This window comes from Portunus trituberculatus, chromosome 22, assembly GCF_017591435.1.
Source record: "Portunus trituberculatus isolate SZX2019 chromosome 22, ASM1759143v1, whole genome shotgun sequence".
Taxonomy (NCBI): Eukaryota; Metazoa; Arthropoda; class Malacostraca; order Decapoda; family Portunidae; genus Portunus; species Portunus trituberculatus.
This window is the reverse complement of record NC_059276.1, coordinates 194,319-210,000: the sequence shown is the minus strand read 5'-3', so window position 1 is coordinate 210,000 and position 15,682 is coordinate 194,319. Positions and strand designations below refer to the sequence as shown.

General features: G+C 37.9%; 1 protein-coding gene across 16 annotated transcripts in view; it reads right to left on the bottom strand.

Moving 5' to 3' along the window:
* LOC123507349 (ankyrin repeat and zinc finger domain-containing protein 1-like) overlaps positions 1–15,682 on the bottom strand; it is a 360,722-nt gene that overhangs the window by 219,608 nt on the left and 125,432 nt on the right. The gene's annotated exons all lie outside the window — the stretch shown is intronic.

The following is a 15,682-nucleotide window of genomic DNA, read 5'->3' as shown; positions in this document are numbered from 1 at the left end:
CGTAGCACCTGTTCTGCTCTCTCCTAACTTTCTCTATCCTCATTTTCATTCCAAAGATGGATGTCACATGTATGTGCACAATGACTTGACTTGCTCTCATGTCAATGCTCTTCACCGTCCAAGAGATATGAACGTTCTTAAAAGCAAATGCTGCCTTCCTACAACTCACGACGACAGGATTTACTATCACTGCAAAGGTGATCTAAGACCCATGTCTTCCCACCCCTCTACTCAAGTCTCCCTACACTCCCTCCCCTCCTCCTACTGTCCAAGTGATGGATGTTTACAAGAGAATTCTTAAACTCAAGCCTTGGTCTACCACTCTTACTGACCTACCCATTAAGATTTACAAAGAATTTGCCCCAGAACTAGCCACTCCTCTCTGCTCAATAATAAATACATCTCTCTCTCAGCTCAGTACTAATGCCCTATTGACTGGAAAACATTTGTCACACCCATCCCTAAAACTACCAGCCCACAGTCACTCAATGACCTCAGGCCAGTTGCTATCACACCCATCCCTAGCCTCATATGTGAAGACTTTGTTTGACTGGGCATACAACAAAATCAGTAACTCCTTCGACATATAGCAATTTGGCAACATCAGAGCCACCTCAACCTCTCACTACCTAATCAGCTTCCTTGACTTCATTCACAGTCACCTAGACAAACGAAACACCTCTTTAGCAGTCGCTTTTGTGGACTTCAGGAAGGCTTTTGATTTGGTTGACCACACTGTTGTCATCAACAAAGCCATCAGTCTGGGTCTTCCCTCTCACCTGACAGCATGGCTGGCTAACTTCCTCACAGGACGGTGGCAAGCTGTACGTTTTCAGAAACACACATCCTCTTACCAACAGCTAACGTGTGGAGTCCCTCAGGGCACCAATATGGGTCCATTCTGTTTCCTGATACTGATTAATGACACTCTGATAAACACCCCTCATAGCTGGAAGTATGTGGATGACTGCACCGTGGGTGTGCCAATCGACAACAAAAACCCAGACTACTCAGCACTTCAAACAAAGTTGAACAGCCTGCAGGAATGGTCAGCAGAGAGCAGGATGACAATCAATCACACCAAAACTGTAATAATGCATATCTGCACCTCCTCGGCACTATTCCCCCCCACCTCCCCCTGGGTCCTCATCCTCTCCAAGTGGTTCAGTCGGCCAAGCTGCTCGGGGTCACAGTGGACGACCAATTGACATGGAAGTTACACGTTACTGCCACAGCGAGATTGACAGCCTACAGACTCCACATGCTATGCAGACTTAAGTCACTGGGCACACCAAATGATGAGTTAAAGGGGATATACATCACCTTTATCTTGCCCAGGCTTATGTATGCCTCACCAGTGTGGTCTTCCTCCCTCACCTCCACTCAACTGCAACAACTGGATGATGTGCAAAAGAGGGCATACAGGATCATTCTTGGCCGCCCTGCCTACACAAACTACGATCATGCCCTAACTACCCTCAATCTCTCCACACTGGCTACCGGACACCAAGCAGCCCTCATCAGGCTGCGCTACCCATGGTTATGACACCTCCTCCCGCCAAACGCATCCCAACCAACCCATGCCACACGTCACACAAATGTGGTCAGACCACTTAGGGCCATGACGACCAACCATTACCAACACAGTGCAATCCCCACCAAAGTGGAAGCCATAAACAACTAAGTTAATGTTCTAATCTTAAGTGTCCCCCCAATCTCCATATGTATATTTTCAGTATGTATGTACTGTAATTCATAATAAACCATATTATAATTATTATTATTATCATTATTATCATTATGCGCACACACATAGAATTGGAAAGTTCACAAGAGAAGGTATGAGGCCAATAAGAATCAAACTTAAGTCACAAAAGGATGTAGATGAATTGGTGGAGAAGTCATGGAGGCTAGCCCAGCAGGAAACAACAAGGAAGATTTGGTTGAGAAGAGATCTCGGTGAAAAGGAAAGAGAAATGTTAAATGAGTTGAGAAAGGAGGCTTTGAAAAAAATGAAGAGAGGACAGAAGAGGAGAAGAAAGAGTTTTTCTGGAGAATCTTGGATATGAGACTGAGGAAGTGGTTCATAACCCAGAAAAGTACAGCAAGAAAGGACTAAAGAAACTTACGTATGAGCGAATGTAATGTATTCCAACATAAATGGAGTGATATCGGGATTTTAGAACTCAACGATTACTTGAGGGACAAGAACCCAGATATTGTGGGTCTTACTGAAACAAAACTGAGAGAGGAGAAGACCTGATGATGGTTGGAGAAGGGAAATATAATGTTTGGAAAAGAAATAGAGTAGGTAAGATGGGAGGAGGAGTGATGTTGCTGGTTAAAAAGATATAAAGGTGGATCAAGTGAAAGAAGGTATGGGAAAGGCAGAAGTGCTAAAGATCAGAGCAGAAACTAATGAAGGAAAAAGAGGCACTACATAGTGGTGTACGTACCACCTAAGACAAATGCATGGTCAGTACAGGAATATGAAGAAATGATAAGTGATACAGGAACATGTCTGGAAGAAATGTTGGGTGGCTGTGAACGAACTATAATGATGGGAGATTTTAATTGTAAAGAGGTGTGTTGGGAGGACTGGTCAATGGAAGGATCAGAGACAACATGGGAAATACACTATTGACACTGGCAATGGAAAATGTGTTAACTCAGTGGGTCAAAGAAGATACTAGGTTTGGAGGAGAGGGAGCATCGTCAAGACTGGACTTGGTCTTTAGTACAGAGCCAATGGTCATTGAGGAGATGAGGGTGGAGTGCCCTTTAGCAAAGAGTGATCATGCAGTTTTGGAGTTCAAGGTGATAGACGAAGAGAAATCTAGAAGAAATGAAGAATATAAAGTGGGAAGATGGAATTATGCCAAGACAGATTTTGGAAACCTAAAGAAATTCTTTCAAGAGACAAATTGGATGAAATTCAAGAGTGCTAAGGAGCAAATGAAAAGTGGAAGGAATTTATAAAAATATACAAAGAAGGTGAGAAAAATTTGTACCAATAAGACAACATAGAGAAGTTGGAAAGCAGGACTGGTTTAACGATAGATGTGAAAAGGCTAGAACAAGAAAAGAGGATGCATGGAAGAGGTGGAGAAGGAAAAGACGGATTAAGCAGTGGGAAAGTTACAAAAGAGCAAGAAATGAATATGTGTTGATTAGAAGAGAAGAAAGAAAGAAACAAGAAAAGGATATAATTGATAAATGTAAAGACCAACCAAGGCTTTTTACAGACATGTGAACAACAACATCAAAAATAGAGAAAGTATTGAAAGTTTAGAAGTAAATGGAGTATGCAGTGAAGATCCCAGGAAATGGCAGAGGCTATGAATGGATGCTTTCGGAAGGTATTCACAAAGGAGACTGCTTTTGACAAACCACTGGTAATGGAACAGAAAGGGATTATGAAGGAGTTTCAAGTAACTGTGGAGGAGATCAAGAACATGATGGGGAGTTTAGAAGTGAGAAAAGCTGTGGGACCTGATGGGGTATCAGGATGGATTTTAAGAGAATGCAGGGAGCAATTGGCAGAAAAAGTTTGTGAAGTAATTGATGCCTCATTAAGGGAAGGTGTAGTGCCCCAAGACTGGAAAAGAGCTAACATTGTCCCAATCTATAAATCAGGTAACAAGAGAGACCCATTGAACTATAGACCAGTGTCACTTACAAGTGTGGTAGCTAAGATGTGTGAGAGGGTGGTGAAGACTAGATGGACAGACTTCTTGGAGAAAAATGACATACTTTGTGAGTGTCAATTTGGTTTTAGAAAAGGGCGTTCATGCACGACAAACCTGATATGTTACTATTCGAGGGTGATAGATGTAATACAGGAAAGAGATGGTTGGGCTGATGGAATATATCTGGATTTAAAAAGGCCTTTGATAAGGTACCACACCAGAGACTGATCTGGAAACTTGAAATGGTAGGAGGAGTGCATGGCAGTTTACTAAAATGGATGGAAGACTTTTGGTAGGAAGAGAAATGAGAACAATAATTAAGGACAGACCATCAGAATGGGGATTGGTGGAGAGTGGAGTTCCACAGGGATCAGTGTTGGCACCAGTAATGTTCGCAGTCTACATAAATGACATGGTGGATGGGGTGTCCAGTTATGTGAGCCTATTTGCAGACGATGCAAAATTGTTAAGAAAAGTGAGATGTGACAAAGATTGCGAACTACTCCAGGAAGACTTGGACAGAATATGGAAATGGAGCTGTACATGGCAAATGGAGTTCAACACGACAAAATGCAAGAAAATAGAGTTTGGCAAGAGTGAAAGAAGAATCAGGAGTATGTACAAGATAGGAAATGAAGACATAAAACCAGTCATGAAGAAAAAGACCTTGGGGTGACAATTACCAATGACCTATCGCCAGAGAGACATATAAACAAAATAATTGGAGAAGTATTGAACTTATTGAGGAACATAAGAGTGGCGTTCGTATATCTAGATGAAGAAATGATGAAGAAAATAATTACTGCAATGATAAGACCGAGGCTTGAATATGCAACAATACAGTGGGCTCGAACTTAAAGAAACACATAAGGAAACTAGAGAAAGTACAGAGGGCTGCAACAAAATGGTGCCTGACTTAAGAGATTTGACTTATGAAGACAGACTGAAAAGAATGCAACTTCCAACCCTGGAAAACAGAAGAGAAAGGGGAGACCTGATAGCAATATACAGAGTGATGATTGGCATGGAAAAATGGATAGGGAAGATCTGTGTATGTGGAATGGAAGAATGTCGAGAGGGCATGGGAAAAACTAAAATGGCCACTTATAGGAGAGATGTGAAAAATATAGCTTCCTCATAGAAGGGTGGAAGCATGGAATAGTTTAGACGTGGAAGTGGTCAACGCAAGGAATATTCATGATTTTAAGAAAAAGCTGGACATTAATAGATATGGAGACGGGACAACACGAGCATAGCTCTTTTCCCGTATGTTACAATTAGGTAAATACAATTAGGTAAATACACACACGCACACACACACACACACACACACACATCTATAAGATGGGAGATGGAGTAGAACTAGAAAAAGTAAAAAAAGGAAAAGGACTTGTGAGTGATAATGGAAGAAAACAATCAACCGGTAAGCCATATTGATAGAATTTTCAGAGAGACATATAATTTACTAAGGAATATTGGATTAGCATTTCACTATATGGACAAAGAAATGATGAAGAAATTGATAAGTACTAAAATATGACCTAGATTGGAATATGCAGAGAAAGAAAAAGAAACACATATGGAAATTGGAGAGACTACAAAAGATGGCTACAAGAATGGTTCCAGAATTTAAAGGGATGACATATGAGGAGAGACTAAAAGCAATGGATCTACCAACACTGGAACAGAGAAGAGAGAGAGGGGATCTGATACAAGTTTATAAATTCATTAACAGAATGGATCAAGTGGATAATGAGAAACTACTCCTGAGAGAAGAATATGACATTAGAAGCACAAGATCGCATAGTAAGAAACTGAGGAAGGAAGATGTCTGAGAGATGTTAAAAATTTAGTTTCCAAAGATGTGTTGAGACTTGGAACAGTTTGAGTGAGGAAGTGGTGTCAGCAGTGTACATAGTTTTAAAGAAAAATTGGATAAGTGTAGATATGGAGACGGGGCCACACAAGCAAAAAGCCCAGGCCCTGTAAAACAACTAGGTAAATACAACTAGGTAAATACACAAGCACAGCTGGAGAGACTACAAAAAGTGGCTACAAGAATGGTCCCAGAACTTGAAGGGATGACATATGACGAGAGACTAAAGGCTATGGATCTTCCAACATTGGAGCAGAGAAGGGAGAGAGAAGATCTCATACAAGTTTGTAAATTGATAAACAGAATGGACCAAGTGGACAATGAGTATCTGATCCTGAGAGAAGAATATGCCAGTCAAGCACAAAATCGCATAGTAAGAAGCTGAGGAAGGAAGATGTGAAGAGATATTAAAAGTATAGTTTCCAAAAGATGTATTGAGACGTGGAACAGTTTGAATGAAGAAGTAGTGTCTGCAACGAGTGTGCATACTTTTAAAGTAAGATTGGATAAGTGTAGTTATGGAGACGGGAAGAACATAAAGCCCAGATGTAAAACTACAACTAGGTAAATACACACAAACAGGAGTCAAGGAACATGTCCCGAAATATAGACCTTAGAAGAAGTAAAGAAAGATTGGTTTAATGCAAGGTGTGCTAGGGCAAAGGAGAAAAGAGATGGAGCATGGAAAAGGTTGAAAAGAACCAGAAATCCAGAAAATAAGGAAAACTTCAAAACAGCAAGAAATGAATATGATAAGGTGAGAAAGGAAGAAGAAAGGAACTATGAAAAGGACATTGTCGAAAAATGTAAGGAACAACCAAAATTGTTCTTCAGATTCATAAATGGAAAAATTAGGCAAAAAGAAACAATAGAAAGGTTAAAAGGGGAGAACAGGATGGTGGAAGACCCAAAAATTATGGAAGAACTGTTAAATAGTAAATTTCAGGTGGTCTTTACTAAGGTATCCAAATTTGAAAGACCACAGGGTAATAGAGAGACTGTCCATATGAAAGAGATTAAAGTAACCAAGCTTGAAATAAAAGAGTTGATGACAGAATTAAATGAGGAAAAGGCAATGGGACCAGATAAGTCTCAGGCAGAATATTAAAAGAATGTAGAGAAGAACTAGCAAGTCCTATATACAGTACATCATAAAATGCTCAATAGAAAATGGAACAGTACCAGAAGAATGGAAAAGAGCTGAGGTGGTTCCCCTATATAAAAGTGGAAGGAAGGAAAAATCTTAAAATTACAGACCGGTATCACTAACTAGTGTAATATGCAAGATGTGTAAAAGAGTAATAAAGAAACAATGGATTGAGTTTCTTGAAGACAACAAATTATTATCAAACAGCCAATTTGGTTTTACAAAAGGTCAGTCGTGTGTAACAAATTTATTGATTTTCTATTCTAGAATAGTTGATAAAGTACAAGAGAGAGAGGGATGGATTGATTGTATTTATTTAGATTTAAAAAAGGTGTTTGATAAAGTGCCACATGAAAGATTACTATGGAAGTTAGAGGAGAAGGGTGGCTTAAAAGGAAACACATTGAGATGGATGGAAAATTAATTGAGGGGGAGAGAAATAAGGACGGTAGTTAAAGATATGAGGTCAAAGTGGAGAGCAGTAGATAGCGGAGTGCCACAGGGGTCAATGTTGGTGCCAATACTTTTTCTCATATATATAAACGACATGCCAGACGGAGTGAACAGCTACGTAAATCTGTTTGAAGACGATGCGAAACTGTGCAGTCATAAAACAAAAAGAGTATTGTGAAATACTGCAGGAAGATGGAGTAAAACATGGGAGATGGAATTCAATGTGGATAAAAGCCATGTCATGGAAATGGGAAAAAGTGAAAGATGACCAGTGGGAACCTATAAGATGGGAGATGGAGTAGAACTAGAAAAAGTAAAAAAGGAAAAGGACTTGGGAGTGACGATGGAAGAAAACAATCAACCGGTAAGCCATATTGATAGAGTTTTCAGAGAGACATACAATTTGCTAAGGAATATAGGATTAGCATTTCACTATATGGACAAAGAAATGGTGAAGAAATTGATAAGTACTAAAATAAGACCTAGATTGGAATATGCAGTTGTGTGGACCCCCATAAAAAGAAACACATAAGGAAATTGGAGAGACTACAAAAAATGGATACAAGAATGGTTCCAGAATTTAAAGGGATGACATTTGAGGAGAGACCAAAAGCTATGGATCTACCAACCCTGGAACAGAAAAGAGAGAGAGTGGATCTGATACAACTTTATAAATTGATTAACGGAATGGATCAAGTGGATAATGAGAAACTAATCCTGAGAGAAGAATATGACATTAGAAGCACAAGATCGCATTGTAAGAAACTAAGGAAGGGAAGATGTCTGAGAAATGTCAAAAAATATAGTTTCCCACAAAGATGTGTTGAGACTTGGAACAATTTGAGTGAGGAAGTGGTGTTAGCAACGAGTGGGCATAGTTTTAAAGATAAATTGGATAAGTGTAGATATTGAGACCTGCTACACGAGCATAAAGCCCAGGCCCTGTAAAAATACAACTAGGAAAATACATCTAGGTAAATACACACACACACATCCACACCAGACGCGATCGAGGAAGGATGCAGTGGTGTCGCTCTGAGAATCAGCTGATCTTCAGTACCTGTTGTATAATATTTGCAGTGGCTTGGGCAAGTCGTGTAGACTCTTTTTTCATGAAATCAAGTGTTAGAGAATCATCAGTAAAGAAGAGATTCCATCTAAATGCAGGTATGAGAATAAAGATAGAATAAAAGAAGATGACTATGTTGATGAGGGAGTAAGTGCATTTGAAGGTTTTGATATGGCAAATACTTAACTATTTAAGAGAGTGCTGACTATTGAAAGTAAACTAGATAAATGGATAAAGGAGAGTATGGGAATGAAAGAGAATGAAGAACAGGAAAAAGAGTTTCAAAAACTGAGAAAGGATAAAAAAAAAAGTGGAAGAAAACGAAGCTAGGCTAAGAGCGGAAAACGAAGAACTGAAAAAGGAAGTAGCTAACTACAAGAAGCAGATGGAAGAAGGACTCGGTAAAGCCGAGAAAGAAAAAGAGAAGCTGAAATATCTAGTAAGGAAAGAGGAAAGAGTACAGAACGTGATTAAAAAAGAAGTACAAGCATGGAGAGTTTAAGATAAGAGAGATAAAGATGATTTTCAGGAGGTGATTCAAGAACAACTAAAAGAAAGAGATGAAAATATGACAAACAAAATGACATGAGTCCTCAAGACAAAAGAAAATCTAGTTAGGGAAATTGCAGGAAAAAAAAAAAAAAGAGTGTAATCGTATTTGGACTAAAAGAAAAAAAAATAAAATAGACCAAGAAGAGAAAAAAAAAAAAGAAATGAAATCAGTCAAAGACCTACTAAAAATCTAAATGACAAAGATAGGCAGAACTTAGGTGAAGTAGAAGAAATAAACAGAATGGGACCATATGCAGAAGGAACAGCGAGACCAATTAAGATACTACTAAAATAACAAGCAGCAACAGAAGAAATATTATATGGAACAAATAAACTCAGAGAAACACAAGGTTGCAAGGATATATATATATATATATATATATATATATATATATATATATATATATATATATATATATATATATATATATATATATATATAAAGAAAAAATTGAAATGGGGAAGAAAGGAAGAGATACTACAAACTGGCAGCAGCAGTAAAGGAAAAAATAATGAAAGGTCAGAAAAGGAAAAAAAGGCATTTTTTTTTGGAGAATTCTAAGAGACAGGATAAGGAAATGGTATATAAAAGAGAAGTAAGAGGAAAAAGTGGAACAGGTTTAACTAAAAGTGATAAAGGCAAGTGACTAAAAATTATGTATATGAACATAGATGGGGTTTTATCAAATAAATTAGAATTAAGAGATTACATAAAGAAAGAAGATCTGGATATTGTATGCCTGGCTGAAACAAAACTAAATGAGAATCAAAATAGACTTGGATAATAGGTATAATGTATGGAGGAGAGACAGAGGAGGAGTCATGATAATGTTAAGGAAGGAGATGGTGATAAACCAAGTGGAATGTGGGGAAGGAAAAGCAGAAGTACTGTATGTTAAGATGCATATTGATTAAAAAAGAGTTAACAATCAATGTAACATATGTGCGACCAAAAAAAATCATGGACCAATCAAGAATATAAAGACATGATAGATGACACAATAAGGAGTCTAACGAGAATCATTAAAGAAAGGAGAATAGTGATATTAGAAGGAGATTTCAACTGTAAAGAAGTGGACTGGGAAAATTATGAAAGAACTAGCAAGTCCTATATACAACATTACAAAATGCTCAATAGAAAATGGAATAGTACCAGTAGAATGGAAAAGAGCTGAGGTGATTCCCATATATAACATATAACATAACATAAATAATAGGATAACAAAGGGCCACCAGGGCCCATCTAGGTTATCCTGTATCAGTCGCACAGCGACCTCGTCATCAGTACTTAAAGATACACTTACAAGTACACAATACATTATATACTAATTCTAAATATTTGGCCCATTAACAGGGCTAAGTCCTGCAGCAATTCCTCTACAATCTGTGATCCCCATACATGGGGATCATGTCTTGTTTAACTATAGTAAATTTCTTATAAAACTATCATGCAGCGCTATACATAATTATAAATCTAATAAATTTAAGTGCTTATCTAATCTGTTTTTAAACATTGTCAAACTAGTGCTATTTACAACCCTCTCTGGCAATGCATTCCAGAAGTCTACCACCCTATGACTAAAGAAATATTTTCTTATATCTAACCTGCAGCCTTGCTTTCTAATCTTCCTGCCATGATTTCTAGTCCTACTTCCTCCTCTAAGGTAAAGAAAGATCTCACATCTATGTAGTTTGTATCTGAGAACATTTTAAATAACTCTATCATATCCCTCTTATACATCTCCTCTCAAATGAAAACATGTTTAATTCCTTTAATCTATCTCTATCCTCCAGGCACTTTAATGCTGGTATCATCCTAGTTGCTCTTCTCTGAACTGCTTCTAACATGTTGATACCCTGCCTATAATGGGGTGACTAGGCCTGTATGCAATACTCTAAATGGGGCCTAACATAGGAATTATATAAGCTACGCACCACTTCCTTACTTTTATAACTAACATTTCTATTTATAAAACCCAGGATCCTATTTGCCCTATTTCTTGCTTTTAAACATTGCTTTGAAAATTTCATAGTCCTGTCTATCACTACTCCTAAATCCTTTCCCTCCTCTACTGCCTCTAGCCAACATCCCTCCATCTCATAGTTTAAAATTAAACTCCATCTGCCACCTGTCTGCACATGCTATCAGCCTGTCCAGGTCTCGTTATATTCTGTAATTGTCCTTTTCACCCTGTACTGCACATGCTATCTTAGTATCATCTGCAAACTTTGATACTTTGCTACTAATTCCTATATCTAAATCGTTAATGTACACCAAGAAAAGAAGAGGTCCTAGCACTGATCCTTGGGGTACCCACTAACCACTTCCTTCCACTCAGACATTGCCCCATTTAATACTACTCTCTGTTTCCTATCAGAAAGCCATTCACTAATCCAATCAACTAACCTACCCCTATCCCATGTAGTCTCAATTTGTACACTAGCCTCCTATGCGGTACCTTATCAAACGCCTTGCTAAAATCTAGATATATAACATCTATGCTATTTCCATCATCTAACTCCTTGGTAATATATTCTAAGATATCGAGCAAATTTGTAAGACAGGACCTCCCTGATCTAAAGCCATGTTGGGTATCTCTAATTAATCTATTCTCATTTAAATGCTCCCAAATACTACCCTTAATGATTTTCTCTAGTATCTTACATACTATACTAGTTAAACTGATCGGTCTATAATTATTCGCATCATCCTTCCTACCTTTTTTAAATATTGGTGTAACATTAGCTAACTTCCAGTCCTGAGGTATCTCAGCAAACCTAAGTGATCTTTCAAAGATTAACTTAAGTGCTTCAGAAATACTGTCTACACCCTCCCTAAGTACTCTGGCATGTAGCTCATCAGGACCACTAGCTTTCCTATCGTCTAGTTCAAGAATAAATTTCCTAATAATTCCCGGTTTTATATCAATATTTTCTAAAGCTCTTAAACTACTCGTCGCACTGTTTGTAACAGGATTTCCTATTCTTTCCTAGTAAATACTGAAGAAAATTGTTCATTCAATAATTCTACTATGTCTTCATTTTGATCCACTACTACACCATCTTTTCTGAGTGGTCCAATCCTATCCTTATTTCTTTTATCACTGACCTTGTAATAACTATATAATTTTTGGGATCTTTACTCCCAGCTCTAGCTAGTTTTATCTCTGCCTGCCTTTTACTTTTTTATAACCTTACTCAAATCATCCCTGACCTGTCTGTACCTAATCAAATCTACATCTTCCCACTTTTCTGCAACTCTCTATATGCCCTCTTCTTCTCTCTGATCTGTCTACCTATCTCGTGAGTCCACCATAATGGCTTCCTGTTTCTCTGCCTTATATCTTTGTAAGGGATACACTGCATCACTATACCCTTTACTACAACCTTAAAAATATCCCACATCTCCTGTGCAGTTTTATTTCCAAAACTATCTTCCCAGTTTACCTCTCCTAATAACTGAGGTAACCTACCATAATTGCCTTTCTGATAATTTGGGACTCTAGTCTTATTCACTATATTATCCCTACTGGAATTAATGACAAATCTAATTATATGATGGTCACTGTTTGCTAAAGTCTCTCCTACCTCAACTTCCTTTAAACAATGCTCAATATTTGTTAGTACTATGTCTAAAACCTTCCTTCCCCTAGTAGGTTTATCTACCATCTACACTAAATAGTTATCCTGAAAACTTTCCATAAACTTACTTTCACTAGCATCTCCTACCATCCTCTCCCAGTTTACTGACTTAAGATTAAAATCCCCTAAGATAATTAGAGTATTGCATACAGGCCTGGTCACCCCATTATAGGCAGGATATCAACATGTTAGAAGCAGTTCAGAGAAGTGCAACTAGGATGATACCAGCATTAAAGTGCCTGGAGTATAGAGATAGATTAAAGGAATTAAACATGTTTTCATTTGAGAGGAGATGTATAAGAGGATATGATAGAGTTATTTAAAATGTTCTCAGATACAAACTACATAGATGTGAGATCTTTCTTTACCTTAGAGGAGGGAAGTAAGACTAGAAATCATGGCAGGAAGATTAGAAAGCAAGGCTGCAGGTTAGATATAAGAAAATATTTCTTTAGTCATTGGGTGGTAGACTTCTGGAATGCATTGCCAGAAAGGGTTGTAAATAGCACTAGTTTGACAATGTTTAAAAACAGATTAGATAAGCACTTAAATTTATTAGATTTATAATTATGTATAGCGCTGCATGATAGTTTTTATAAGAAATTTACAATAGTTAAACAAGACATGATCCCCATGTATGGGGATCACAGATTGTAGAGGAATTCGATGCAGGACTTAGCCCTGTTAGTGGGCCAAATATTTAAAATTAGTATATAATGTATTGTGTAGTACTTGTAAGTGCATCTTTAAGTACTGATGACGAGGTAGCTGTGCGACTGATACAGGATAACCTAGATGGGCCCTGGTAGCCCTTTGTTATCCTATTATTTATGTTATATTATATGTTATGTTATGTTATGACTAGTACACCCCCTATTTATCTCATCTACCATAAGGTTGTCTACATCTGCTGACTGGTTAGGTGGTCTATAAAAAGCTTCTACTCTAATAACCTTACTTTTGTTTACTCTAACATCCAGCCATAAGGACTCTACTCTGTTATCTACCTTAATACCATTAACCTGACTGGAAATGAAGGATTTTTTTACATAAATAACTACTCCTCCATCTATCTTACCAATTCTCTGGTGTAAATACATAATGTATCCATCCACTTCATATTCTTTCCTATTTTCCCTAAACTTTTCCTCATTTACCCATGCCTCTGTGACAAACAGATACAAACTACATAGATGTGAGATCTTTCTTTACCTTAGAGGAGGAAAGTAGGACTAGAAATCATGGCAGGAAGTATATAATGTATTGTGTACTTTTAAGTGTATCTTTAAGTACTGATGACGAGGTCGCTGTGCGACTGATACAGGATAACCTAGATGGGCCCTGGTGGCCCTTTGTTATCCTATTACTTATGTTATGTTATGTTATCTAAGTCCTCCTCAACTATATAACTTGATAACTCGTCCTTCTTGTTCCTAAGACTCCTGGCATTTACATAAAAACATTGAAGTCCTGCTACCTTCCTGGATGCTGTCTCCTTATTTGGAATCCTAATCTTATTCTCTCCTATTTGCACCTGGAAATCTTTCCTAATCTTTTCACTATCTCTGTTTATCCTATCTAATTTATGTCTAGCATCTTTCTTCTGGAATGCATTTGCTACCTCACCCCCTACACTCCATCCCAACTCCCCCCTCCAGACATCCACTCAGCACATCCATACCCTTCCTACTCAGATGCTCACCATCCCTAGCATACAAATCCCTACGCCCATAGAACCTATCCCATACATCCACAAAGCTGACACCCACATGCTTACACATCCCTTTTACCCGATTATTCACACCAATGGCCCTAGACAACCATTCCCTGCTAACATACACACGAGGCAAGATTCCTGACACTACACACCTCCTACCACTCTCCCTTATCTTGCCTAACATTTCCCGAAATCTTGCCACTAACTCCTCCGACCCACCTGCTCTGACATCGTTCCCACCTACGTGCAAAACTACTACACCCTCTCTCTCCATCCCCCCAACTCTCTTCTGCACCTCCTCACTCACTGCCTTCACACCTGCACCAGGCATACACACGTTTGTCAATAGAGATTTTCCTGTCTTGGGTGCATCACCAGATGGAATAACATCAGATGGAATGGCTGTAATTGAAGTTAAGTACCCAACAAGTGAAAAGAGTTTTACTAGGTATATTAAGAAAGATGGAACTCCTGCAGCCAAACATGTAGCCCAGGTACAGATGGTCATGCACATGGCTAGGAAACAAAAAGCTCTTTTCTGTGTTGCTGATCCTAAATTTGAACAGAACAAACACATATCTATATCAGAAATTAAATATGATGAGATATATTGCATTGACCTCCTGAAGAGGTGTGTATCATTCTGGGAAAAAAACTGTATTTTTAGACCTATGTAAATCTTATAATTTTCTACGTTAGTTTAGTGCAGCTGTAGCTTTGCATACACAACTGTAGAAAAGCTGGAAGAACTATGAATTTGTAATAAGGGTTTGCAGCAATAAGGATTAGTTGTTTTAATAGTGCTCAGCACCAAGATGCAGATCTTGGAATCTCTTGCTGATTTGTTTTAGTACTGTACAGTTTTCTATAAAAATTACACCATATTGGAGGAATGGAATAAGGAGTAGATTGGCCACTGTATATTTATTGTCAAAATTTATGTGTATCATTACTGTATTGTCATGCGTATTATTATGGATTTAATGTATTATTGATATAAAGTATATGCAGTAACTCACTTTAAACTTTCACAATCCTTTCATGAGTGTTGATAAGCCCACATGCAATTTTGACCACATCATTGAGTAAGTCAACCATTGATGATGGGACATATGCATGCATGCTGAAGAACTTAAACAACCTGATCCTTCGAATAACCCTCTCAATGTGAATTCTTAGAGCAGCTACTGCTTTCATATCCAGGACAGATTTTTTTTTTATAGTTTCTCATTTTTACGAACACTCACTGGACGTACTAATTTGCAGCCCAGGGCAACCAACTCACTTTCAACTTTTTAAAATCCTCTGTCAGTCAATACAGTTGTTCCTTCCCTTAAATATTCCAAGTAGCCTGATTGTCTCAACAGTTCCATGTCACTACACCTACCAGGTCTACCTGTTGACACAAAATTTACTAGTCCATCCGGGGTAGCATAAATGAAGTATTTTACAGTATTGCAGTTTTTATATGCTGACCAACTCATACTCTGTATCATAGCAGTGGATGGTTTTTCAATTTCAATCTCAAAACAATCAA